This window comes from Schistocerca cancellata, chromosome 7 (assembly GCF_023864275.1).
Source record: "Schistocerca cancellata isolate TAMUIC-IGC-003103 chromosome 7, iqSchCanc2.1, whole genome shotgun sequence".
In the NCBI taxonomy this organism is placed as follows: Eukaryota; Metazoa; Arthropoda; class Insecta; order Orthoptera; family Acrididae; genus Schistocerca; species Schistocerca cancellata.
Window position 1 is genome coordinate 352,634,132 of NC_064632.1, and position 26,939 is coordinate 352,661,070.

At 44.2% G+C, this 26,939-nt stretch overlaps 1 non-coding gene across 1 annotated transcript; it reads left to right on the forward strand.

Moving 5' to 3' along the window:
• The first annotated feature begins 3,006 nt into the window (after positions 1-3,006).
• On the forward strand, positions 3,007-3,081 carry Trnat-ugu (transfer RNA threonine (anticodon UGU)). Its single transcript has one exon. It is a non-coding gene; the product is annotated as a tRNA-Thr (tRNA).
• Positions 3,082-26,939: the final 23,858 nt, after the last annotated feature.

Sequence of the window (26,939 nt, forward strand, 5' to 3'; positions counted from 1 at the left end):
ATTACCAGTTACTATTGATGCTGTAAAACATGTACCGTCAAGAGCGATGTTCACCAATTATGGATTAAAGTTAAGTATTCCAGAAGCTACGTACGTTTTTTACTAGTCTCATTTCCGTGTCCTGTTCCAGACCTCACGCCAGCCAGCGTGAGCTTAAACGCGTGCCTTTCGGCTTCCTCATAGTGGGTTGGCTGTCTTGCCAATCCACAACAGTAGGTTTTTCTGTTTCATAATTCATTGGTTACTCTGGATGTAATCATACAATGAAAAGATATAGACTGTTGAATAAAAACTGTACACTGATAACAAGAAAAGCTTGCATACAGTATTGAAATATAGGTACTCGTTTGGTATCAAAGTAATCTACCTTTAAAATATTAAGCGGATTATTATCATTCGTTTGACGCACAGTCCCGTATACTCCTTGTCAGAATTAGTGCTAGGGGCTCGTCTACAGGTGTTCGATGGAATCCGAAGTGCAGAATTTCTTTTTCATCCCAGAATTTTCATACACTTCTAAAGTGATAATTCTGTTAAACTTCTCATTTAGTAAGTTCTACCATTATGTGGCTTGTGGCATGATACGTCACAAAACTGGCCACCGGATAATATTCGGCGGATGCCAGTGGAAACGACACATTTTCAAACTCACCGTATAATTTCTGTGTGTTGCAATGATAGCTTTTGTTGTAAAGCTAACTCCATGATTACCCAGTAACCTTACAAGTGCAATGTCGTCCTCTTTTATACCTTCATTCCTTCCGATCTCATTCCGAGCCTCCTCTTTCATTGAACGTACCAGCGGAATAGCTCTGCAGGACCAGAGAAATCTTTTTAAATTGGATACTCCCTTGTCATTACCTTCAAAACCCCACGCCGTTCTCCCTTCCTTATTCATTACGGACAAATGAGGTTGGTTATTAGTCCTGTCTGTCTTACTCCCCTCTGTCTCTCTCTCTCTCTCTCTCTTCTGTCTCTTCCATTTCAAGGCGATTATTCGCCCCCCCTTTCCACATGCAGGTCCACATCGATTGCGCTGATGGAAATCTTCTCATCCTTTCCGTCCAAGGCAAATCTGATACCTATGCACGATTTAATAAAATGTTTTATATTATAAAGTAGTCCGGCTCCCTCATATTATTGCTATATGTTTTATATTCTCAGTATTTCGACTAATGAGATTCGAAGTCTTGATTTTTATATCGTCTTCAGTTCGTTGCTTTTTTTAAAAAATGAGTCAGTATCCACGTTCTTCTTCACTGCGTTAAAATTTTCCTTAGACGATCTCCCTTAGTTGTGCTACGACAGTCCGATTCACTATCTTGTACCGTTACTTCGTCCCAACTGTCCAACAATGTTTCATTGTATGCAAAGTGAGTCCTCATTTCTAATGTTATTGTCATCGACGAGACGTTAAACGGTAATCTTCATCCTTCCTTAATGGAATTTCTGTGCTTTATCTTTTCACTTTGCTCCAACTCTCTTGAAACTGGACATGCATTGAGTAATAAAATTAATTTTATAAAACAGTAACAGTTGTCGCTTCAGTTCGCTGCCACCTATCACTAAAATATTATTTGTACAACGCGCTGATTCTCAGTTTTAGAAGTTGCATCCGACACAATCTTTCAGCTACAGCTGCAACTGTTTTGTCATTACTTTCGCCTCTAGTTTCAAACACTGCTCTTTGTCAAGTAGTACATGTACAAAATCAAGCTGTAACAAATGTACAGTCTTGTATTTAAGTGTTTCCCTGAGACATATAAGTCTCTTTTTATCATCTACGATAATGATCGAAGCAGACGAAAGGAACTAAAATTTGTGCTGCGGCCAGGACTCGAACCGCGGTCTTCTTGCTTGTGAGGCAGAAATGCTAATCATTACACCACCGCAGTATTTTTTTAAATCTCATTTTGTTCGTTTTCGTTCGTTGTATCTGCTCGGGGTGGACGTCGCAAGACACCCGTTTCACTTCGTCGTTGATCCATTAGCTCAGTTTTCAATTATAGAGTGCAGCTAACCTCTGACCGAACATGCTGAGCTACCGTGCCGGCAACAAATATGCCTCGACCCATAATCGAACCCCCGACCTCTAGCGTGATAACATCGTTTTTTTTTTTTTCGTTTTTTTCGTTTTTTTTCGTTTTTTTTCTTTTTGGTGTTGTTGATCGTTGTGTTTGGTCGTTGCTGACGTCACATAACATCCCTTCAAGTTCGTTGTTGATCCTTTCACTCGACAATTGTGTGACGAGCATTCTCCGTCACTTCGAGGCTACCCATACATTCTATTGGGATACCACTCCGCACAAGCAATTTACGTGAATTTCGAGAACCAATTGATGCCTTATATCTCTGGAAACATATGTGGCATTTGTCAAACAGAATCATCGCTGTATTCAATGTAAAATGCAGCCCAATCAGGTCTTCACTTTGCTATCCATACCAAACACACACATTAAAATGTGGCGATAGTTAAAGAAAGGTACATACCTCTATCTTGGGTCACGTGTCAGTTTCATCAAAATGGATTCAGGCTTCATCTGTTAAAATCTGTTAAGGAAGGTCGAAAATTGCGCTAGAGTACGACATTGTTCAGCCTTGGGGGTGCTGAACCGTTCAAGTAACTACATCCAGCTCGCATGACACATGTATCGTTTGAATAATTGAATAGCAGTCTGCAGATAGCGATGCAGGCTGCTCCAGCTATGGAATATCATAACTGTTACATCGCCTTTGCCGGCCGCGGTGGCCATGCGGTTCTAGGCGCTGCAGTCCGGTACCGCGGGACTGCTACGGTCGCAGGTTCGAATCCTGCCTCGGGCATGGATGTGTGTGATGTCTTTAGGTTAGTTAGGTTTAAGTAGTTCTAAGTTCTAGGGGACTGATGACCTAAGATGTTAATTCCCATAGTGCTCAGAGCCATTTGAACATCGCCTTTCTCTAACACAACAGGATGATGTCCTGCTCTAAAAAGAAATGATCAGTTCCTGCAGTCGCGCTATCTGTGCCCTCGGTGGCTCAGATGGATAGAGCGTCTGCCATGTAAGCAGGAGACCCCGGGTTCGAGCCCCGGTCGGGGTACACATTTTCAGCTGTCCCCATTGAGGTATATCAACAACACCTGTTGGCAGCTGAGGGTTTCAATTAATTATCATTTCTTTCTAGAGAAGCTGCAAGGTCATCATTGGTATCTGTTCTTTCGTAACAGTTGCTATCTTCATATAGTTAAAGGCTACCCGGCCACTGACCTTCTTCTGTTCGAATGCGCACACTTTGCCCGAACTCTTACGGAAATCGTCACCTTAGTTGGCGCGTGTAGTGAGTGAATAGGCAAAATCCTTTAGGAACATTACGAATGTAGGTTATGGACAGTCGAGAATGTGGGTCTCACGGGAAGCTTGCAAGGGATAAGTCCCTGCAGTCGCGCTATTCTCTGTGCCCTCGGTAGCTCAGATGGATAGAGCGTCTGCCAACTAAGCGCGAGATCCCGGTTTCGAGTCCCGGTCGGGCCACACATTTTCAGCTGTCCCAATTGAGGTATATCAACAACACCTGTTGGCAGCTGAGGGTTTCAATTATTATCATTTTTTCTAGAAGAGCTGCATGGTCACCATTGGTACCTGTTCTTTCGGAACAGTTACTATCCTCATATCCTGTTCTAAAATTAGGGTATGTTTATGTGCACGCGCCGGCCGCGGTGGCCGTGCGGTTCTAGGCGCTGCAGTCCGGAACCGCGGGACTGCTACGGTCGCAGGTTCGAATCCTGCCTCGGGCATGGATGTGTGTGATGTCCTTAGGTTAGTTAGGTTTAAGTAGTTCTAAGTTCTAGGGGACAGATGACCTAAGATGTTAAGTCCCATAGTGCTCAGAGGCATTTGAACCATTTATGTGCAATATCGTGTAGTCTTAGGAACACATCTGAAAGCTGAGTCATCTTACAGATTACACCAGCTGTGCTGGGTATGCACAGAGTTCGCCAGAACTCCTAACTGTACAGCGTGGTGCCGGTTGAAAGCAGCCTCTCTGTAGCAGTGCAACTGGGCGCCGTGTGACGTCATGTGGAGTACAGGGAAGGTTCCTGGCGATATCAGCTCTCCGTTGTAGGTAGACAGTCGGCCCCTACCCTGGCTGATGGCCGCAGGGCAGTGGCCAGAGCTGCCAGTGGCCCACGGCAACGTAAGTCCGCCCACAGTGCGGCCAGTGTTCGCACGTGGACTTTGCGGATGGTAGCACACTACCCGGCGGCCAATTTCGTGGAAGAGGCCCTCCCTGGTGTGGTATTTGTTTAAATATAGACACACTTGTACCTACCCTCTCCTACTAAACGTGGTAATGACAGATTCAGCTTATCCATTACAGATATTAATTGAATCAAATACACAAAACTGCAAGCAGTCACTTTTTCGAATAGTTAATTATTATTCTATGAACCATTTTCGAACCTTTTCAGGTTCATCTTCGGATGGTTTTCTGGAAGTTGTATGACTATTTCTAGCATAATGTTGTGTGCTGGCTCTGTGACAAAAGGATGGAACACACTTTAATGTATATTTAATAACAGTCAACTAGTTGCAGAATTAAACGTTTACCAACCCTTTACTGTGGTTTCGACAGATGTAAATTTGCCTTCTTTAGAAGGTAAATGGACCTATTGAGCAAATCATTGCAATATAGTTACAAATGCCAAACAGAAAAGGTACCAAATTCGATAAACAAAAATTACAATTTTTTGGAAAAGCGTACTTACTTGTAGAATCTCGAATTGACAGCAACTGATCTTGGACCAAAAGGCTAGTCTCTAGTACAATGTACATGTCAACCACAAACCTCAACAGTTAAAATATATAATTGGAAGTAGTAGCCCAATGCCCAATACTGTAGAGCTCCGTCGCAAGACATTTAAAATAAAACGCGCGTGACAATGAATCCGGTTGCCATCTAGTCTGGCACATACACGGCTTGTGACATGCGCCAACTGACTAGGAAGTAAGCCACTAGTAATAGGTGAACCATGGTAGATGGTGCTTACTGTGCGAACGAGTATGCGCGTAGTCGCAATAAGCAGCTAACGCCTGATTCAGCAAGTATCACGGTTAGTAGCTACAATTGAAATAGAATAAGACTAATGAAAATAGGAATAAAGGAGGGGGAGGGAAGCATTAAGGTCATATGACATGTAAAATACGTACTTATGTCTCCGCTAACATGTGTACTTGCTAGTTGATACGTTCCCATATTTATTTACAAGTTCTTCTCTTGCTGCTTTATATACGTACGAGATGTGACAGTAAAGTAATGAGGCTGATTTTCTTTGCAAGATTTGGCAACCCTGCAGGCTTGCATAGGCACAATATCTTTGGCCTTGGTCTATAAGCTTCTAGTCCAAGTGGCACATCGATCCAACTGCTCAGTTGTGAGTTGTGCTGTAATAAGTTACCATGTGTTTGTGTCTCTCATCACGGAAATGGAACTGCATAATATTGCGCAATGGTATGCCATTTCTTTTTGCGTTAAATTGGGTGAAAACGTTAAGCTTCAGAAGGCTTTTGGAGAGGAGGTTATGTCAAGAGCTCAAGTTTTTCGTTGGCATAAAATGTTTAGTGAAGGCAGAACAAATATTGAAGACCACAGTGGACGACCATCAACCTCACGGACATATGTCAACTTGGCCAGGATGCATGAACTCTTACGATCTGATCGAAGATTATCTGTGAAAATGATTGCAGAAGAACTGAACATCAATCGATAAACGGTTCGTCTAATAATAACTGAAGATTTTGATATGAGAAATATTTGTGCAAAAATGGTCCCCAAAAATCTCACACCAAAACAGCGAGAAACACGGAAAAATGTGGAAGCCGATCTGTTACAGCAAACTGAACTCAATCCAGAATAGTTGAACCGTGTTATCACTGGCGATGAAAGTTGGTTTTTTCAGTACGATCCAGAGACAAAACGTCCAAGTTCGCAATGGTGTTCAAAGAGATCACCCAGACCAAAAAAGGTCGCGTCTCAAAGTCAAAATTGAAATGAATGCTTGTGTGCTTCTTTGATTCCGAGGAAAGAGTGGGTGCCTCCTGGACAAATAGTTAACCAATATTACTACAAAGAAATTTTAGAAAGTCTGAAAGTCTGAAAGTCGCGAGCTCTATCTTCTTATCTCGTGTATTCTACTGAAAATCTCGTGCTTGTACTCTTGTTAACTTTACTATTACAGAGATCGCCTAAACTTTTTTTTTATTGGTCCTATGCGCAACAGATAACTTACTTGGTCTTTCTGCTGCCACTGCTTCATCTGCTGCATTCCATCATTTAACAAAACCATATAAAAACCTATTATTCATGCTGAGTTCAATGCATGTTCTGTATGGCGGCTCCTGCTATTGCTGCGGCTGCTACTACAGCTACATATAATTCAAGAGAAAGGGTTTGGCCAAATCTAAACTCGATAAATGATAACCCAAACAAGTAATTCCTTTTTTTCAAGAACTATATTCTGAAAGCGATTCTTTCTCATTCGATTAACAAAACGCTAGAAGCTCTTTGATTATCGCTTCGTATGTAAATCTGCCTCCAGTGGCATTAAAGCAATATTACAAGTTATCAAACTCTTGAGACAGACTGAAATACTTCTCAATTAAATACATAGTGAAACAATTCCCTGACAATTACAAAAGAAATCAATACTTAATATATTCGCCTAACAATGATTTCTCTTAAGAATTCAACTCCTATCATTATCAAAATTACCGTCTGCTGCTACGCACATACACAAACCCTTTTCTTTAAATTAATAAACACATGTGTGCACCACAGCAGGCGGACTCCTACACTGGCTTCCAAACTGCCACAAATTAATCCGTGCCCTGCGAAGCGCGACAACAATATCTTAGATTCCAGAGCTTGTGTATGCACTCTGTAGCTAACCTTTAAATCCTAAGAGAGTATTGCCAACTCTCAAGTCATCATAAATGAGTTCTTCGTGTCCGTGCCAACATAGCTGATAATTGGATTCTGCATCAGGATAATGCGCCATCCCAACCTTATCTGTCAGTATAGCAATTTTTAACCTCAAAACAAATTTCAGTACTACCACAGCCACCATATTCACCAGATATTCCTTCATGCGACTTTTTTCTATTTCCAAGAGACAAAACGGCGGTCAAGGGACACCATTTTCAAACAGCACAAGATGTCCAAAAAGCTGTGACGAGGGTCTTGGAGGATATTACAGGAGATGAGTTCCAGAAATGTTGCCATCAATGGCAGAAGCGCTGGGAAAAGTGTGTTCAATCAGAAGGGAACTACTTTGAAGGAGACAACACTAAACTTGACTAAAATGGTAAGCAACATTTTTTTTCACATCAGTCTCATTACTTTATTGTCGCACCTCGTATGTCCAAACAGTTAACACTGTTTACCTGAGCCTGCTTTACATGCCATATGACCTCGATGCCTCCCTTCCCCTCCATCCCTCCCCACTTTATTTCTATTTTCATTAGTCTTATTCTAATTCTAGCTCTTGACCATCTGACCTGGTGAAACAGACATTCGCTGCTCACAAGGGAAACTCCCCATCGCAGATCTACTGGTAAAATGGGCTGGTGGATATCTCGTCAAAAACTGAACACACATCAAGCGTGAAAACAGGGAAAAGGTGTAATGAAATGTGAAAAAAGAAGCAAAATAGAAACAGTGAACGGTGCGTGTTCTGGCGCAACCACAAGCGCCGGAACGAAGAGGAAGAACGCAAGACCAGAGAAGGCGTTGAGGCGACGTCAGCCAATAGCCCGCTGACAAGGACCTCGCCACGACAGGAGCGCCCTCTAGACGAAGAGAATATAAGCGCCGCTCCTGCCAGCCTCGGCCAGACATTAGTGGACAGGATTTGCAGAGTATTAGCACGGCTTAGCAGAGAGTACTACGATATCAGATTGTAGTGATCCACAAACTGTGTGACACACTTGTTTGAACATTGTGTATACCAAGGACTCGCATTTATTTTGCATGTCTCCCATCGCTTGCGACACCTTTGTACATTAAAGTATTGTCAATCTGCTTTATACAGGGTGTTACAAAAAGGTACGGCCAAACTTTCAGGAAACATTCCTCACACACAAAGAAAGAAAATATGTTATGTGGACATGTGTCCGGAAACGCTTACTTTCCATGTTAGAGCTCATTTTATTACTTCTCTTCAAATCACATTAATCATGGAATTGAAACACACAGCAACAGAACGTGCCAGCGTGACTTCAAACACTTCGTTACAGGAAATGTTCAAAATGTCCTCCGTTAGCGAGGATACATGCATCCACCCTCCGTCGCATGGAATCCCTGATGCGCTGATGCAGCCCTGGAGAATGGCGTATTGAATCACAGCCGTCCACAATACGAGCACGAAGAGTCTCTACATTTGGTATCGGGGTTGCGTAGACAAGAGCTTTCAAATGCCCCCATAAATGAAAGTCAAGAGGGTTGAGGTCAGGAGAGTGTGGAGGCCATGGAACTGGTCCGCCTCTATCAATCCATCGGTCACCGAATCTGTTGTTGAGAAGCGTACGAACATTTCGACTGAAATGTGCAGGAGCTCCATCGTGCATGAACCACATTTTGTGTCGTACTTGTAAAGGCACATGTTCTAGCAGCACAGGTAGAGTATCCCGTATGAAATCATGATAACGTGCTCCATTGAGCGTAGGTGGAAGAACATGGGGCCCAATCAAGACATCACCAACAATGCCTGCCCAAACGTTCACAGAAAGTATGTGTTGATGACGTGATTGCACAATTGCGTGCGGATTCTCGTCAGTCCACACATGTTGATTGTGAAAATTTACTATTTGAATACGTTGGAATGAAGCCTCATCCGTAAAGAGAACATTTGCACTGAAATGAGGATTGACACATTGAACCATTCGCAGAAGTATACCCGTGGAGGCCAATCAGCTGCTGATAGTGCCTGCACGCGCTGTACATGGTACTGAAACAACTGGTTCTCCCGTAGCACTCTCCATACAGTGACGTGGTCAACGTTACCTTGTACAGCAGCAACTTCTCTGACGCTGACATTAGGGTTATCGTCAACTGCACGAAGAATTGCCTCGTCCATTGCAGGTGTCCTCGTCGTTCTAGGTCTTCCCCAGTCGCGAGTCATAGGCTGGAATGTTCCGTGCTCCCGAAGACGCCGATCAGTTGCTTCGAACGTCTTCCTGTCGGGACACCTTCTTCTGGAAATCTGTCTCGATACAAACGTACCGCGCCACGACTATTGCCCCGTGCTAATCCATACTTCAAATGGGCATCTGCCAACTCCGCATTTGTAAACATTGCACTGACTGCAAAACCACGTTCGTGATGAACACTAACCTGTTGATGCTACGTACTGATGTGCTTGATGCTAGTACTGTAGAGCAATGAGTCGCATGTCAACACAAGCACCGAAGTCAACATTACCTTCCTTCAATTGGGCCAACTGGCGGTGAATCGAGGAAGTACAGTACATACTGACGAAACTAAAATGAGCTCTAACATGGAAATTAAGCGTTTCCGGACACGTGTCCACATAACATATTTTCTTTATTTGTGTGTGAGGAATGTTTCCTGAAAGTTTGGCCGTACCTTTTTGTAACACCCTGTAGAAATAACACTACTAATGTTATTTGCTTGAATTGTTGTATAGCATTCAGAACGCAGCATCCCTTAGGCATGCTCTATACGAGACGAGTGGGCTAGACCCAACAGTCCAAGCTCAAGATGTGCAACATGGAGCGAACTGCCATAACCGCGGCGTTGTGGTTTTGTATCACGGCGTTGAACTAAAGCGGGATACTTGTGTTCAAATCTCTCCCATGTCTCTCTCTCTTTTTACACAAAATTATGAACTTTCCTTCCGGTCATTGACGTGTCTCTTCTTCTGTAGTCTTGGCAAAGGTCTCACTATACATTGGTTACAGAATATGAGTCATGTGGTAAGGATGTACTGCCGTCGCAAGTAAAAGCGATGAACAGTGAGAGCAGGCGAGATGCGTCATAGTCCTCACACAGAAATGAAAACAACAAATAAATGGGTGTCGACTATGTTACAACAAGGGAATTCAGGAGTCAAAATTTCCGAAACGAAAAGCAAGAATCATAACATCGTGACAAATAAAAACACCTACAGTCGTCCTTATGATTTTATTTTATTTTGTCACTACCAGTTTCAACGTTTCAGTGCCTCATCTTCAGGCTGTTTTTGATGCGGTACAGGTTGATATGAGCCCCATGCATAACACATCAGTTGCCAGCATTACTGCATAGCAGATAGTGTGTCAGCACTCCAACTATCAACTGTCAACTGGCAACTGCTGACAAACTATCTGCGTATCCAGTAGTGCTGGCAACTGATGTGTTATGCATGGGGCTCGTATCAACCTGTACCGCATCAAAAACAGCCTGAAGATGAGGCACTGAAACGTTGAAACTGGTAGTGAAAAAATTAAGTAAAATCATAAGGACGACTGTAGGCGTTTTTATTTGTCACGATAGTAAACGGCCGTCGTCCCAGAGACCTCCTGCTAAAAGGATGGACATACAAAAGAATCATAACATGTGGTACTTGTGTAGAACAAATAGGAGTTACGTCTGGAGGTCCCGTCGTTACACGTCGCTGTTGCAAACGCATTTTACACCGTGAAACGTCAATGACCGGACGGATACTTCATAATTTTGTGAAAAAAGGGTACGAGAGAGATTTTAAGACGGATCTACTCCTTCACAGTCCAACAACGTGACCACACAACCACGACGCGCTCTCTATTCAAAATCACTCGATGTTGCACATGTTGAGCTTGTACCGTTTACTGTTTCTATTTTTCTTCTTTTTTCGCAGTTCAGTATAGCTTCTTCCTGTCTTAATGCTTCATCTGTTAGCGGGCTGTCCTCTGGACCATATACCCCTAAACCTGAGCGGGGTCTAATGGTCAGTGCGGCTATGCGCATACTCGTTCGCGCAGTAAGCGCCACCTACTATAGTTTACCTGTTGCTAGTGCCTGCACATCTTAGTCGGCACAAGTAACTAGTCGTCTATGTGCCAGACTAAATGACAACTGGATTCAGAGTCACGTGTGTTTTGTTTTAAATGTTTTACGACGACGTCCTAGGGTATTGGGCTACTACCTTCAGTTATGCATTTTAACTGCTGATGTTTGTGGTTGACAAACTCACTGTGCTAGAGAAGAATCTCTTGGCTCCAACATCCGTAGTTGGCAATAAGTGATTCTGCGAGTGAGTATGCTTTTCTAATTTTTTTAAAATTTTTGCGTATTGTATTTGGTACATTGTCCGTTTGACATTTTTAACTATATTGTAATCATTTGTTTAGTAGGCCCATTTACCTTCAGAAGGAGACAAATTTAAATGTGAAACTTCCTGGCAGATTAAAACTGTGCGCCTGACCGAGACTCGAACTCGGGACCTTTGCCTTTCGCGGGCAAGTGCTCTACCATCTGAGCCAATCATCACGACTCACGCCCCGTCCTCACAGCATTACTTCTGCCACTACCTCGTCCCCTACCTTCCAAACTTTACAAAAGCTCTTCTGCAAACCTTGTAGAACTAGCACTCCTGAAAGAAAGGATATTGCGGAGACATGGCTTAGCCACAACCTGGGGGATGTTTCCGAAATGAGATTTTCACTCTGCAGGTTCGTAGGAGAGCTTCTGTAAAGTTCGGAAGGTAGGAGACGAGGTACTGGCGGAAGTAAAGCTGTGAGGACGCGGGGTGAGTCGTGCTTCGGTAGCTCTGATGGTGCCGGCACGGTAGCTCAGCGTGTTCGGTCAAAGCGTTAGCTGCCCGCTGTGATAAAAAATTTAGTTAATGTATCAGCGATGAACTTCATCAAGTGTCATAGGGCGTCCGCCCAGAACAAATACAACGATCAATTTCGAACAAAATGAGATTTTAAAAAAATGATAGAGCACTTGCCCGAGAAAGGCAAAGGTCCCGAGTTCGAGTCTCGATCCGGCACACAGTTGTAATCTACCAGGAAGTTTCATATCAGCGCACACTCCGCTCATTCTCAAATTTATGTGTGTTAGCAAATCTTTAATTCTACAACTGACTGGCAGTTATTTTCGAGTCCTATCCAGTTTCTACGTGCAGCCACGTTTATAATTAAAAAAGACAAACATTCCGTTATTAGTATTGCCTAAATAAAAGGCAAATTATATTAACAAACTGCGCAGTACTCTAACCATACTAAAGCATGACAGTACATGCAAATTTATTAAAACAAATGTTAACTTATGAAAATCAAATTTATCTCGACTTGTGGTTTCTAAATCTTTCACTATAATAACAGTCAGGCTTTTTCGTTATTAATGGTTACGTATCTTGCATGTAGTTCATACTATCCAGCCCGCACGTGCTACCGTCATCAATCGCCATCAGCATGCTCCACAGAATCCGTTCTCTGGCGGTCCCTCCGCAGTAATTTCCAATTACATATTTACTCTATGTTCCATCATTCTACCAATTTCAGGACATAATTACTGTTACGAGGGCCACATGCAAGCAATCACGCTGGTTAATGTCCTTCCTGCCCCCCAGCCACCACTCCCCACCTCCAATATCGCACTCCAACTCCACTTCCTCCCTCTCGCGCTCTACCCTCTTCCATCCCTGACAAACACCGTAATCACGCTTGTGTTCTGTCTCTTTCAATAAACGAGTTTGACATTTCAGCATCATCTGCTGCTTTTATTTTGTAAGCTTAGCTTCTTTTCTCTATTTATAAATGAAGGGTTTGTTTCAATAGCGGTACAAGTCCATTTCTGTTTATTCTGAGATACAGAGTCCTAAAGTTAAATGAGCGCTGACAAATCTGCAGTTGAGATACCAGAAATATTCAAGTAGATATATAGCGCTCATTTAACTTTAGGGCTCTGTATCTCAGAACGAATAAAAATGGACTTGTACCACTATTGAAATAAGCCCTTCAAATGTACTCTATAAACCGCCTGTTTCGAATAGGTAATATCCGATACGGTTTCATATGTTTTACACACCTATTATAACTGATTTTAATGAACTACTCAAAATACTTAAAACTGCCGCCTTATATCTGTAGTTCACATAACATGCGATAGAACTTAAATAATCTCTTCCTAAAGAGTCCTATGAAACATTACTTCAGTTACTTATACATCTGAATGATGCGCTGTCAGATATGTCCAACAGAACAAACACCACTCGTGATTACGCAGCTGTTGCATATATTTATATGAAATTTATAATGGTGTAAGTAGGCTGTTTAGGTTTTTATGTTGGTAACGCCATGCAGCGCTCTGCATGAAAATCACTGACTGTTCTTCTAATAATTTCCGGGTATGCAGCCGGATCCCGTCGACATTCTGCCACGATATTTCGGCCCAGAGACGTCCGGCAATCATCAGGTGAGTACACAACTACTGAAGAGCCCAGGTGCAGTCGCGAAATACCGCGACTGCACCTGGGCTCTTCAGTAGTTGTGTACTCACCTGATGATGGCCGGACGTCTCTGGGCCGAAATATCGTGGCAGAATGTCGACGGGATCCGGCTGCATACCCGGAAATTATTAGAAGAAGAAATACGCCGGGAAAATTTCAGAAGTCACATCACTGACTGTGCTCGTGCAGTCTGTGGCTGGTTGGCATTGTTGGAATATTCGCTACTGTAGTGTTGGGCAGTTGGATGTGAACAGCGCGTAGCGTTGCGCAGTTGGAGGTGAGCCGCCAGCAGTGGTGGATGTGGGGAGAGAGAGACCAGAGTTTTGAGAGGTTGCTATTAGCGGACGATCTGGACGTGTGTCCTCCAGAAAAAGGAAATTTGTAAAGATGGATGTCATGAATTGATATATATATGTGATGACTTTTGAACACTATTAAGATAAATACATTGTTTGTTCTCTATCAAAATCTTTCATTTGCTATGCCTATCCGTAGTTAGTGCCTTCAGTAGCTAGAATCTTTTATTTAACTGGCCGTATTAGCGCTCGCTGCATTGCAGTAGTTGGAGTAACGAAGATTTTGTGAGGTAAGTGATTCATGAAAGGTATAGGGTATTGTTAGTCAGGGCCATTCTTTTGTAGGGATTTTTGAAAGTCAGATTGCGTTGCGGTAAACATATTGCGTGTCAGTTTAGTGATGATCAGAATAAGTAAAGAGAAAACTATCTGAGTACGCTGAGTTTTGCTCAGCTGTTTGAAAATCAAATAACGCAGCACAGTCATTCATAATTTTTATTAGGGGACGTTTCAATGGGCGAGGAATCCGGATTCGAGTCGGAGTCCGGCACAGTATTCAACTATCGCCGTTGCATTACCACAACGTCGGAAGTGACGAGTGCTTTCCCTCTCTTCCTCTTTCTCAGTTTCGTATAAATTACTTCAGTTATTCTACACATGTGGTATAATTCATAGCAACAGATTATTAAAGAAATATGAAACTTTAGTCTCATCTCACTTAACATGAAAACGCCTTAACCCTCACATCTCAATAAACAGAAGTGCACAGTGTTGCACCAGGGTTCGTTTCTGGGGGAGGGTCACCAATATTGGGGGACAGTCACCAATATTGAGCACTCCTAAAAAGAATGTATCTTGCCATAACCCCTAGATGACTACGATTTTAATAACAATAATATATATAATAGGTTTTAATATAATAGTAAATCTTTAGAATAAAACTTAAATGTTTTAATTTCACTGGGTTGGCCGGTAAGTACTGGAGTTTTTTTAAAAGTTTAGGTTTCCATAAGAATAAACAAGAAATGAACAACAAATCAGTGTATAATGTATTCTCGGTTGTTGTTTACAACTTCTTACCGCCGTTCAGCAAGCTGTTCAACGTGCCAGCCACGCATCGGATTGGCTTCCTTGGCGATGTGAGGGCGTTGTCGTGTTGCAGTAGGAAGTCATCTCGCCCATCAGGTCGTTTCTGCTGGATCGCGTCGTTGAGTCGTTGCATTTGTTGGACGTCAAGTTCCGCATTCACAGTTTGGTTCCGATCAAGCAATTCGTGGTTGGTCATGCGCGTCTTTGAGGAGAAAACTGCCGTCTTTTAATCACTGAAGCCCATTCTGAGCCGTCCTAAGAGGCATCGCTTCTTCGCCGCAAACTACACAAAACACTCGAGCAGCTTCTGCGGCTTTTGCACCTCGATTAAACGCAAACTGCTGAAGATGTCGAAAATACTATTTTGCATCGAATTGATACCACAAAGGAACAGAAAGCACATCCGCATTGAAAAATAAACTCTCTAATTTGTAGAACATATAATTATCTGTCGAATAACATAAAAGGCATTACCAAAAGCCGGCCGAGGTGGCCGAGCGGTTCTAGGCGCTACAGTCTGGAACCGCGCGACCGCTACGGTCGCAGGTTCGAATCCTCCTTCGGGCATGGGTGTGTGTGATGTCCTTAGGTTAGTTAGGTTTAAGTAGTTCTGAGTTCTAGGGGACTGATGACCTCAGAAGTTAAGTCCCATAGTGCTCAGAGCCATTTGAACCATTACCGAAACTCTTTTATTTTTCGCGCAGAATGTTCGCTTAAATAGACGCCAAGGCTAATGAGCTAACCCAGTAATAACAATATTAATAATGATTTGTTTACACTTGGGCGTAGGACATCGCTTCATCATGATTTCCAAGTAATTGAAATTCAAAGAATACATGAGTGTGAACATAATGGTGGAAGAGGGGGGGGAGGGGGGGAGGTTAGGAAATTATAAAAAAGAAAAAGAAAGAATTTGTATACAAATATGTAAAATCTTCATTTTCAAAATCATTTTTTTGATTCAATCAAAAGCTTCTATTGACGAAAGTATCCCCTATCCTTAACAATCTCTCTAAGTTTGGCCTGGTATTAATTCGTATTGAACTAGTCGGCCTCTTAAATAAACTGCACAGCGCATCTGAGTAAATAATGACAAAAACGATATCGTCGAGTTATAACAACAAAAAATAACCAACCCCCAAATGAATCTGACAGCTTTTGAATACAGCACAATAGCATGAAAAACAACGCATTTGTTGACTTGGGGCACTATATTCCGCCGAGCTGCGGTATCACCACATCCGCTCTGAAACTTGCCTACTCATTTGGGCTTTTATTACCCATAATATTCCTCTCTGCGTACTGCTCTTACCGAGTGCTAGCGCGATCAGCTGCTTGCCCACTGGTCAGATAAATACCGAGTCTCAGTACAAGCACGCGAGAATAAAGAGCACTTCTAACTTCCAGCTGATCTTGGAGCTTCTTAATATCCCCTCTCCGCTTACAGAGCGACGAATATACAGCTCAGAGATAGGCGCTGGTACATCTACTCGATAATCAGCCGCAGGCGTTCGCAGACACACCTCTTCTCGGCTCACGGAGAAGGCTCGCACTCCGTCTGCCCTTCACACAAATAAAATATCCTTTACTGCAAAAGAAGAGCGGAAGGAACGCACTTTCCTGTCCAGCCACAGGGCCCGTCACAAAACGAGTGCCCCTTCTTACTTCGAGTCGTACAGCCTTCCACCAATCCGTACAAGTCCTCGTAGCAGTTGACTGGAAATTTCCAGCGGAACTCCTAGTCCTGCCTAGCTTTCCAGAAGATCCAATGGCTGTGGGTTGTTTCGAATTTAAGCTGTGGCCGTTGGACTGCGGCTGGGCTGGAGCCGTTTCGCCACAACAGGCTTCGCTTCCCACTCCACATTCCGCAGACTCTCATGGCCCGAGCCCGTATATACGTGTACTGCCAAGAGATGGCTTTCAGCCAGCAGGTGTGCGTCCCCTACTGTACCACTGACTCTCAAACACGGCCGCCCGCAACGACACCGCACTAAGCCCACGCAAAAACGCTCTTCTGTCCCTGCCACGCACTGCGGAGCGGCCCATTAGTTCGCAATACCTGTCCTCGTTTCCCGTGTTTTCTCAACAAAAACATTGTGCCGTATTCCGACTGCCAATTATCACTTGAGCACCAATACAGGCGATTAGTAACGTCATTCTCATTGCACACATATGTCTATGTTCTAAATAACTTGTACTCAATCTCTTACCGCCATTATAATACGAGAGCTGTTCTAATTACTTCATGTAAGACGTCCATGAAATCCGACGCCTTATAAGGGGAACGCTGTTTCCTTCACTAATTTTCTCCTTTTTTTGGGAAACTGGTCTCTGTGATTCTGTTTTCTTAGTGGTTAGTCTTTCCCTTTCTGCCCTGCCTTCAACTTCGCGTGGTTTGGTGGTTCTACCTGTGGATTCACAAACCATGTCAGTTTTTCGTTCACAGAAGGTACTGCCTGCCTCTGGAAGGGCGCCATTTTCAGACTGGAATGATTTCTGCAGGTGGTCAGGCTACAAAGCTGTCCACATGAGCAGGCTCTCCAGAAATCAACTGAAAAGAATGAAAAGGTTTTTTAGACATCGTTGCCAGACACAATTTGTTGTCTCTTGAATTATTTTATGAAGCAAGATGTTTCGAGCTATAAATCTCATCTCCAGGTTACAACAGCAGTACAAAAACATTTAACAGAAGTGTACATAGTCCTGCACAGTCTTGACATGTGCAATGGTCACCCTTGTTCATATGAAGCGTCTATCTTCTTATGGTGAGTTCAGTTATCTCTATTACTATGCCTCCTTGGGTCTTGTTTAACCGCTGTTTATATACGTCCGAAAAATAATTAACACACGACATCACAGCCAGCTCTCCTGCATAATAGAAACGAGATGATCCTGTTCATTCTGGAAACAAACCCTCAAACTGTGGTTAAGCCATGTCTCTGCAGTATCCTTTCTTCGTGAGTGGTAGGCATGCAAGGTTGCAGGAGAAATTCTGGAAGTTTAGAAAGATTGGAAAGTAGCTCAGGTCACACCAGTATTCAAGAAAGGAAATAGGAGTAACCCATTGAATTACAGACCCATATAACTGACCTCAATTTGCAGTAGGATTTTAGAGCATATATTGTACTCGAACATTATGAATCACCTTGAAGAAAATGACTTATTGATACATAACCAACACGGATTCAGAAAATATCGTTCTTGTGCAATACAGCTAGCTCTTTATTCCCGTGAAGTAATGAGTGCTGTCGACAAAGGATCTCAGATCGATTCCATATTCCTAGATTCCGTGAAGGCTTTTGATACCGTTCCTCAGAAGCGACTATTAATCAAATTGCGTGCTTACGGAGTATCGTCTCAGTTGTGTGACTGGATTCGTAATTTCCTCTCAGAGAGGTCACAGTTCGTAGTGATAGACGGTAAATCATCGAGTACAACAGAAATGATATCTGGCGTACCGAAAGGTAGTGTCATAAGCCCTCTGCTGTTCCTGGTTCAAATAAATGGTCTAGGTAATAATCTGAGCAGCCCCCTTAGATTGTTTGCAGAAGACGCTGTAATTTACCGTCTAGTAGTCATGAGACGATCAATTCCAATTACAAAATGGTCTAGAGAGAATTTCTGTATGGTGCTAAAAGTGGCAATTGGCTCTAAACAAAGAAAAGTGCGACGTAATCCACATGGGTACTAAAAGAAATCCGATAAATTTTGGGTATACGATAAATCGCACAAATCTAAGGGCTATCAATTCGACTAAATACCTAGGAATTACAATTACGAGCAACTTAAATTGGAAAGACCACATAGATAATATTGTGGGGAAGGCGAAACAAAGACTGCGCTTTGTTGGCAGAACATTTAGAAGATGCGACAAACCCACTAAAGAGACAGCCTACATTTCACTTGTCCGTCCTCTGCTGGAATATTGCTGCGCGGTGTGGGATCCTTACCAGGTAGGATTGACGGAGGACATCGAAAAAGTGCAAAGAAGGGCAGCTCGTTTCGTGCTATCGGGCAATAGGGGTGAGAGTGTCACTGATATGATACGCGAGTTGGGGTGGTAGTCACTGAAACAAAGGCGGTTTTCTTTGCGGAGACATCTGTTTACGAAATTTCAATCACCAACTTTCTCCTCCGAATTCGAAAATATTTTGTTGACAGCCACCTACACAGGGAGAAATGATCATCATAATAAAATAAGAGAAATCAGAGCTCGAACGGAAAGATTTAAGTGTTCCTTTTTCCCATGCGCCATTCGAGAGTGGAAACCCTCTGTTAGGCAGTTATGTGCGAATTGCAGAGTAACCATGTAGATGTAGATGTAGATGTAGAAGGTAGAAGACGAGTTACTGGTGGAAGTAAGGTTGTGAGAACGGATCGTAAGTCGTGCTAGGATAGCTCAGTCGGTACACCACTTGCTCATGCCAGTTCTGATCATCTCTTGCTAACAGCAGAACACCTAACACAACTTCGAGCCTATCAAATATACACCAAATACATGAAATACGTCCGGAGTGCCAGGTCCGACCCTCTGAGAAAACATTCCCGTCTTCATTGCTTGGCCACTGCAATTACTCTGTGCAAAAGTGGAGCCTTGCTGATAGCTGCCACGACTTCTCGATTGTCAAAGGATTCAGTGACGATATCGTGAAGATTCTGGTCCAGTGAAATGCAGGTTGCCTGTCGAAGTCGACGTTGGAATCCACCCAGCAACAGTGACCAGGAGTCCACATTCGAGGATGTAACGTCAGTCTGTAGCGATTGTCATTGGAATAACTACCCATTGTCAGAAACAGAAACTGTTTGGCAGCTCAGATCACGAAATAAAGAGTCAGATGAGCAGCTTATAGCCTAGAGGGAGGTGCGGCATAGTGACGCAAAAGGAAACTTTCTTACTTCATATATGATCTCAATCAGATAATAATTTCTCTGTGCTGCCGAAAATATCTGACAGACGATCGCAGTCGTCTGATCTCGGCGACTGGGATTTCTGTGTGAGACCACAGTGATAAAGCCACACTGAGATGCATTTGTGACCGGAGTCAAAGGTTTACCAGGGGTAAATGTGGCCAAACATGGTGGAGGTATCGCTTCAGTTACTGGAGTACCGATTGACATGCCTGTGACCACAAGGTCTTTTGTGTCTTTGTGATTCAAGTATCGGTTGTATCTGCTCTCTGTTCGTATTTGGCCGGTTGCTGGGAGACCAAAGGTCTCGAGACCAGAAGACAGCGTGCGTCTAAGCGGAGGAAGCAGATATAGGGCCGTGCTCGCCTAGAAGACTTGCTGGCAGCAGAGTCAGTTGGAAGTCCACATTTACCGAGCGCTCTGTGTGGCTGAACATTCCTGGAAGGCAGCAGCCTAACCTGTGGAGTATTATCGCCGTCATCACGCCTGTTTGTGTTAACTATCAGCTACCAGAGCGTTGAAGGGAGTGAGCCTGCTCGCAGAACTGCTGTGTTCCCACATTGTGGACCACATGGTGAGGCCTTCATGTAATGAGCATTTAAGTTTTTTCTTTAATTATGCTAGTACGCGCATCCTGGTTCCTCTCCGGCCTGCTTGATATTTGTGTCGCCGGCCGCTGTGGCTGAGCAGTTCTAGGCGCTTCATTCTGGAACAGCGCGACCGCTATGGTCGCATGTTCGAATCCTGGCTCGGGTATGGATGTGTGTGATGTCCTTAGGTTAGTTAGGTTTAAGTAGTTCTAAATTCTAAGGGACTGATGAATGAGATGTTAAGTCCCATAGTGCTCAGACCCATTTGAACCATTTCGATATTTGTGTCATTCTTCCAGTCCTCTTTCGTGAGCCAAAGGCGCACGTTTATGTTTCTGGACACGTATTCACAATTTCTGGCGAACATGCACCAAATTTCGAAATTTGTTGTCCACTTGCAACGTTACCTAGTAGCTTGACTGCCTTGCAGTGTACGTGTTACTTAGTGATTTGATATTTTTCGAAATAGTTGCCTGTGTGATAATTATTTTTCTTCATATGTAGGTCCACAGCCTCCAAGAAATTTGTGAAAGAAAACATTGCCCATAGTACGCTGCACAGTTATCCTTCATTTGTCGAGCGATATGCCAATTTCGGCTCTTAAGTCAATTTCCAGTACCTACAACAATACCTGAACATGGACGAGTATTACATTAAAATACACTCCTGGAAATTGTAATAAGAACACCGTGAATTCATTGTCCCAGGAAGGGGAAACTTTATTGACACATTCCTGGGGTCAGATACATCACATGATCACACTGGCAGAACCACATGCACATAGACACAGGCAACAGACCATGCACAATGTCGGCACTAGTACAGTGTATATCCACCTTTCGCAGCAATGCAGGCTGCTATTCTCCCATGGAGACGATCGTAGAGATGCTGGATGTAGTCCTGTGGAACGGCTTGCCATGCCATTTCCACCTGGCGCCTCAGTTGGACCAGCGTTCGTGCTGGACGTGCAGACCGCGTGAGACGACGCTTCATCCAGTCCCAAACATGCTCAATGGGGGACAGATCCGGAGATCTTGCTGGCCAGGGTAGTTGACTTACACCTTCTAGAGCACGTTGGGTGGCACGGGATATATGCGGACGTGCATTGTCCTGTTGGAACAGCAAGTTCCCTTGCCGGTCTAGGAATGGTAGAACGATGGGTTCGATGACGGTTTGGATGTACCGTGCACTATTCAGTGTCCCCTCGACGATCACCAGTGGTGTACGGCCAGTGTAGGAGATCACTCCCCACACCATGATGCCGGGTGTTGGCCCTGTGTGCCTCGGTCGTATGCAGTCCTGATTGTGGCGCTCACCTGCACGGCGCCAAACACGCATACGACCATCATTGGCACCAAGGCAGAAGCGACTCTCATCGCTGAAGACGACACGTCTCCATTCGTCCCTCCATTCACGCCTGTCGCGACACCACTGGAGGCGGGCTGCACGATGTTGGGGCGTGAGCGGAAGACGGCCTAACGGTGTGCGGGACCGTAGCCCAGCTTCATGGAATGGTCCTCGCCGATACCCCAGGAGCAACAGTGTCCCTAATTTGCTGGGAAGTGGCGGTGCGGTCCTCTACGGCACTGCGTAGGATCCTACGGTCTTGGCGTGGATCCGTGCGTCGCTGCGGTCCGGTCCCAGGTCGACGGGCACGTGCACCTCCCGCCGACCACTGGCGACAACATCGATGTACTGTGGAGACCTCACGCCCCACGTGTTGAGCAATTCGGCGGTACGTCCACCAGGCCTCCCGCATGCCCACTATACGCCCTCGCTCAAAGTCCGTCAACTGCACATACGGTTCACGTCCACGCTGTCGCGGCATGCTACCAGTGTTAAAGACTGCGATGGAGCTCCGTATGCCACGGCAAACTGGCTGACACTGACGGCGGCGGTGCACAAATGCTGCGCAGCTAGCGCCATTCGACGGCCAACACCGCGGTTCCTGGTGTGTCCGCTGTGCCGTGCGTGTGATCATTGCTTGTACAGCCCTCTCGCAGTGTCCGGAGCAAGTATGGTGGGTCTGACACACCGGTGTCAATGTGTTCTTTTTTCCATTTCCAGGAGTGTATGTCCATTGTGGAATATCATTAACCACAACTGAAACTATGTTTACATTCCATAGAGCCAGTCTTAATCACTCACTACTTTATTATTAGTTTATTTATCATGCTGGTAGCCATTCTGTCTCTGATTTGCGTAATTGATCGGCTGTTGCCGTTGTTTGCTGTTACCCCTGAGGTTAAGCGATTACCTCACCATTTTTCAGTTATTTGAACTGCATGCGGTTCGATGTAAAAGGTTTCTCTTAAATTTACCTCCCTGCCTAAAGTAAATCTAAGCAGCACCTCCTAGATGCGATCTTTAGTACAAGTTCGACCAACTGTTTTATGTGGTCGTTGTGCCGTAAAGGTCATTGTATAGTTACTCATGGACTTCTCGTGTATTACGCAAACTTCTGGCAAATCCTCAAGCACTTCCACCAAATGTAAAGCTCGTTGCATGGCCGCCAGCCGTTAATTCAGTTATTCAATATTAGCTGCGTCTAATTTCAACTTCATACAACATTGAGCTTTCTGCAAGTCTACCATCATATGGTGGGGCCAAAGGCCTGCTGATGTGCTCCTGGGCTCTATTGCGAACTCGGGAACGTAGTCACATTGTAAGACGTCGTGGTCTCCTGACCTTCATTGGTTACATATTCCGCCCTCACAATCATATTCCGCACATCAAGACGCTTCATTCGAACCCAAACTCGATAAGATAAAGTCAATGTTGTATGAATTCATGTAAACGATATGCAATTAACAAGTAAGCACACCATGGTTGAAATACTCGAGGCTGGCATACACACATACATTCCAGAGACAACCGTCACAGAAGCTTTTAGTCCAGGAGAGAAACCGCACAATGGGACGCCGGTCCCTTAAGAGGACGACCCAGCCTATGTCGGCCGGTGACCGCCCGTGTAGCGAACAGCATGTGCCCGAGTGAAAGGGGGGAACAATCCCGTGTTCGGCTCAAAAGCAAATTCCGCTACATTGTGTGGGAGCGGCCAGCCTACGTATTCTTTACACATAGCACGCAGTTTCAGAGATTTTCACAGGGAGACAGCAAACGCCAAACGCCAATGCTACAGGTTTCCGGATTGGTCGCCTTAAACGAACGTCATTCTCCCGTTTTAGAAGAGCAATGCTGATTGGCAGACGATATTTCTGACGCTTTGAGCTGAAAGAATAATGGAAGAGACCGAAAGATATACCCCTTCACGTCTGGCGTGGAGAGGCGCCATTCCGTTGTCGCTCTTGGAGCCCTCCTCAGTACTTCACTGGGAGAGCACCTCTGTCGAGAGCGAATCGAAGTGCTACTCTATATTGAGTCCTTGCGATTAAGCGCTGTTCACTGTGTTGGCGACACACTTATTGTGTGGTGTGAACGGACAGAGTTATAGTTAAACGCCTGCGAGCGAATTTTGAGTGGCATCACGGTGGACTGGTTATCTGACCGGTGTACCACGCCAATAGTTAGACTAGGGGCGAATAGGAATCCACGACTTCATCAAGGCATAGGGAGAGTTTGATTGGCGAAGGTCAATCCAGATAGAACGAGAGTTATCTTATTTGTCAGCAGCGAGCGGCGCAGACAGCAGTCATCGCAGCTTACGGTATTGTGCGCTACAGCTATTGCGAGCCCCATATTCCCTCCACAACAGTACACTTCACTGCATTTCACACGCGACAGCCTCGACCCTACCTAGCAACATTCTAAAGGATAATTATTCGAGTTGAGTAGGTGTGCCTCTCAGCCATTCTGCCAAGTCAACAACCATCTTAAACTTTGTATAGAAATTTCATTAGCGAATCCTATCCTTGAGAGGTAACTTCACATTCCGAAAAGAACCAGGATATAACTTGTTCAATTCATAACTAAAAATGCCATTGTGATTTCTCAGAATTTTTGCAAAATAAATAATAATTTTCGTTAGTTTCATGTTTTTCTTACACTAACTAGCACTACTCCAGTACCCAATTATCCCACTAGTTACGTAAGAAATTTTGTGAATTTTTGTGTCATTTCCTTACAGCAGATGACTCCGGAAGATATTTATTGCTGAAAGTTTTTCAGGCATTTCTCTTTAGAACGTTAGGAGCGTCCGTCTGACTTCTGTAGTAGTGTGGGGGTGGAAACTGCATCTTGCAGGAGCCACAGGGTAAAGGGTACATGTCAGATTAATCTGTTGCGCAGAATAACGGAATAACAGATCAACCCCACACCTCAGAACATGTCATTCGCCCTTGTTGCCCGCACACAATTGCTAAATGTCGTGGCCTAAGGCAGGTCCTAGCAGATGTTAGGTAGAGGGATATTATCTCCTCTCGTGTAATAACCAGGAATCTGGGCAAGACTGCCGTGCCCGTGGGAGCGAAATTGACGCTGTGGAAGGACGGCACTCGGCGACTGCTATGACCCGAGTGGGCAACTCTACATCTACATCTACATCTACATTTATACTCCGCAAGCCACCCAACGGTGTGTGGCGGAGGGCACTTTACGTGCCATTGTCATTACCTGCCTTTCCTGTTCCAGTCGCGTATGGTTCGCGGGAAGAACGACTGTCTGAAAGCCTCCGTGCGCGCTCTAATCTCTCTAATTTTACATTCGTGATCTCCTCGGGAGGTATAAGTAGGTGGAAGCAATATATTCGATACCTCATCCAGAAACGCACCCTCTCGAAACCTGGCGAGCAAGCTACACCGCGATGCAGAGCGCCTCTCTTGCAGTCTGCCACTTGAGTTTGTTAAACATTCCGTAACGCTATCACGGTTACCAAATAACCCTGTGACGAAACGCGCCGCTCTTCTTTGGATGTTCTCTATCTCCTCCGTCAACCCGATCTGGTACGGATCCCACACTGATGAGCAATACTCAAGTATAGGTCGAACGAGTGTTTTGTAAGCCACCTCCTTTGTTGATGGACTACATTTTCTAAGGACTCTCTCAATGAATCTCAACCTGGTACCCGCCTTACCAACAATTAATTTTATATGATCATTCCACTTCAAATCGTTCCGCACGCATACTCCCAGATATTTTACAGAAGTATCTGCTACCAGTGTTTGTTCTGCTATCATATAATCATACAATAAAGGATCCTTCTTTCTACGTATTCGCAATATATTACATTTGTCTATGTTAAGGGTCAGTTGCCACTCCCTGCACCAAGTGCCTATCCGCTGCAGATCTTCCTGCATTTCGCTACAATTTTCTAATGCTGCAACTTCTCTGTATATTAGAGCATCATCCGCGAAAAGCCGCATGGAACTTCCGATTCTATCTACTAGGTCATTTATATATATTGTGAAAAGCAATGGTCCCGTAACACTCCGCTGTGGCACGCCAGAGGTTACTTTAACGTCTGTAGACTTCTCTCCATTGATAACAACATGCTGTGTTCTGTTTGCTAAAAACTCTTCAATCCAGCCACACAGCTGGTCTGATATTCCGTAGGCTCTTACTTTGTTTATCAGGCGACAGTGCGGAACTGTATCGAATGCCTTCCGGAAGTCAAGGAAAATAGCATCTACCTGGGAGCCTGTATCTAATATTTTCTGGGTCTCAACAAATAAAGCGAGTTGGGTCTCAAACGATCGCTGTTTTCGGAATCCATGTTGATTCCTACATAGTAGATTCTGGGTTTCCAAAAACGACATGATACTCGAGCAAAAAACATGTTCTAAAATTCTACAATAGATCGACGTCAGAGATATAGGTCTATAGTTTTGCGCATCTGCTCGACGACCCTTCTTGAAGACTGGGACTACCTGTGCTCTTTTCCAATCATTTGGAACCTTCCGTTCCTCTAGAGTCTTACGGTACACGGCTTTTAGAAGGGGGGCAAGTTCTTTCGCGTACTATGTGTAGAATAACTCTCATGGAGGACAAAGAAAGCGGCGCAGTGCGGCCCTCAGCTTTGTACAAGATTTGGTTAAAAGGACACCCGCAACTAAACTTCACGGTAGAGTCAGACAATTAACTTGTAACTTGTTTTATTGGTTCAAAATTGCAAACCGTGTCGGGCGATTATCAGCCCAGCTTCAAGTGTATAAGAAATGTGAGGCACAGGGCTACTACAAACTGAACACCAGGCTGCGATATCTCTGTTTCATGTACGGTTGTCACCACTCCACAGCCGAGTGTCCTATGTGCAGCAGCCATGCGCCTGATATTTCTTACATACCTGAAAGTGGGCATATAGTCGCCCAAAACCGATCGTGATTTTGTGTCGATAAAACTATTTACAGCTGAAGCGCTTAATTATCTGACTCTCTCATTCGTAGGCAACTGGCGCTTAATCACAGGAGATACGATTCTCTTAGTATGCTGGACTGACTGACTCAACGATTCAGTCGCTAGAATCTGAGCAGCCACCGACGTGTCTCATCAAGTTTTGTCGCCTGCTAATCGTCCGTAAACACATCTTGCACTGCATCAATTAACTCTTGGGCTCCACAATTTGTACTAACTCGTCTAATGGCAGATGGTTTGATACTACAGCTCGGATATTCAGGCTCAGGCAGTCTC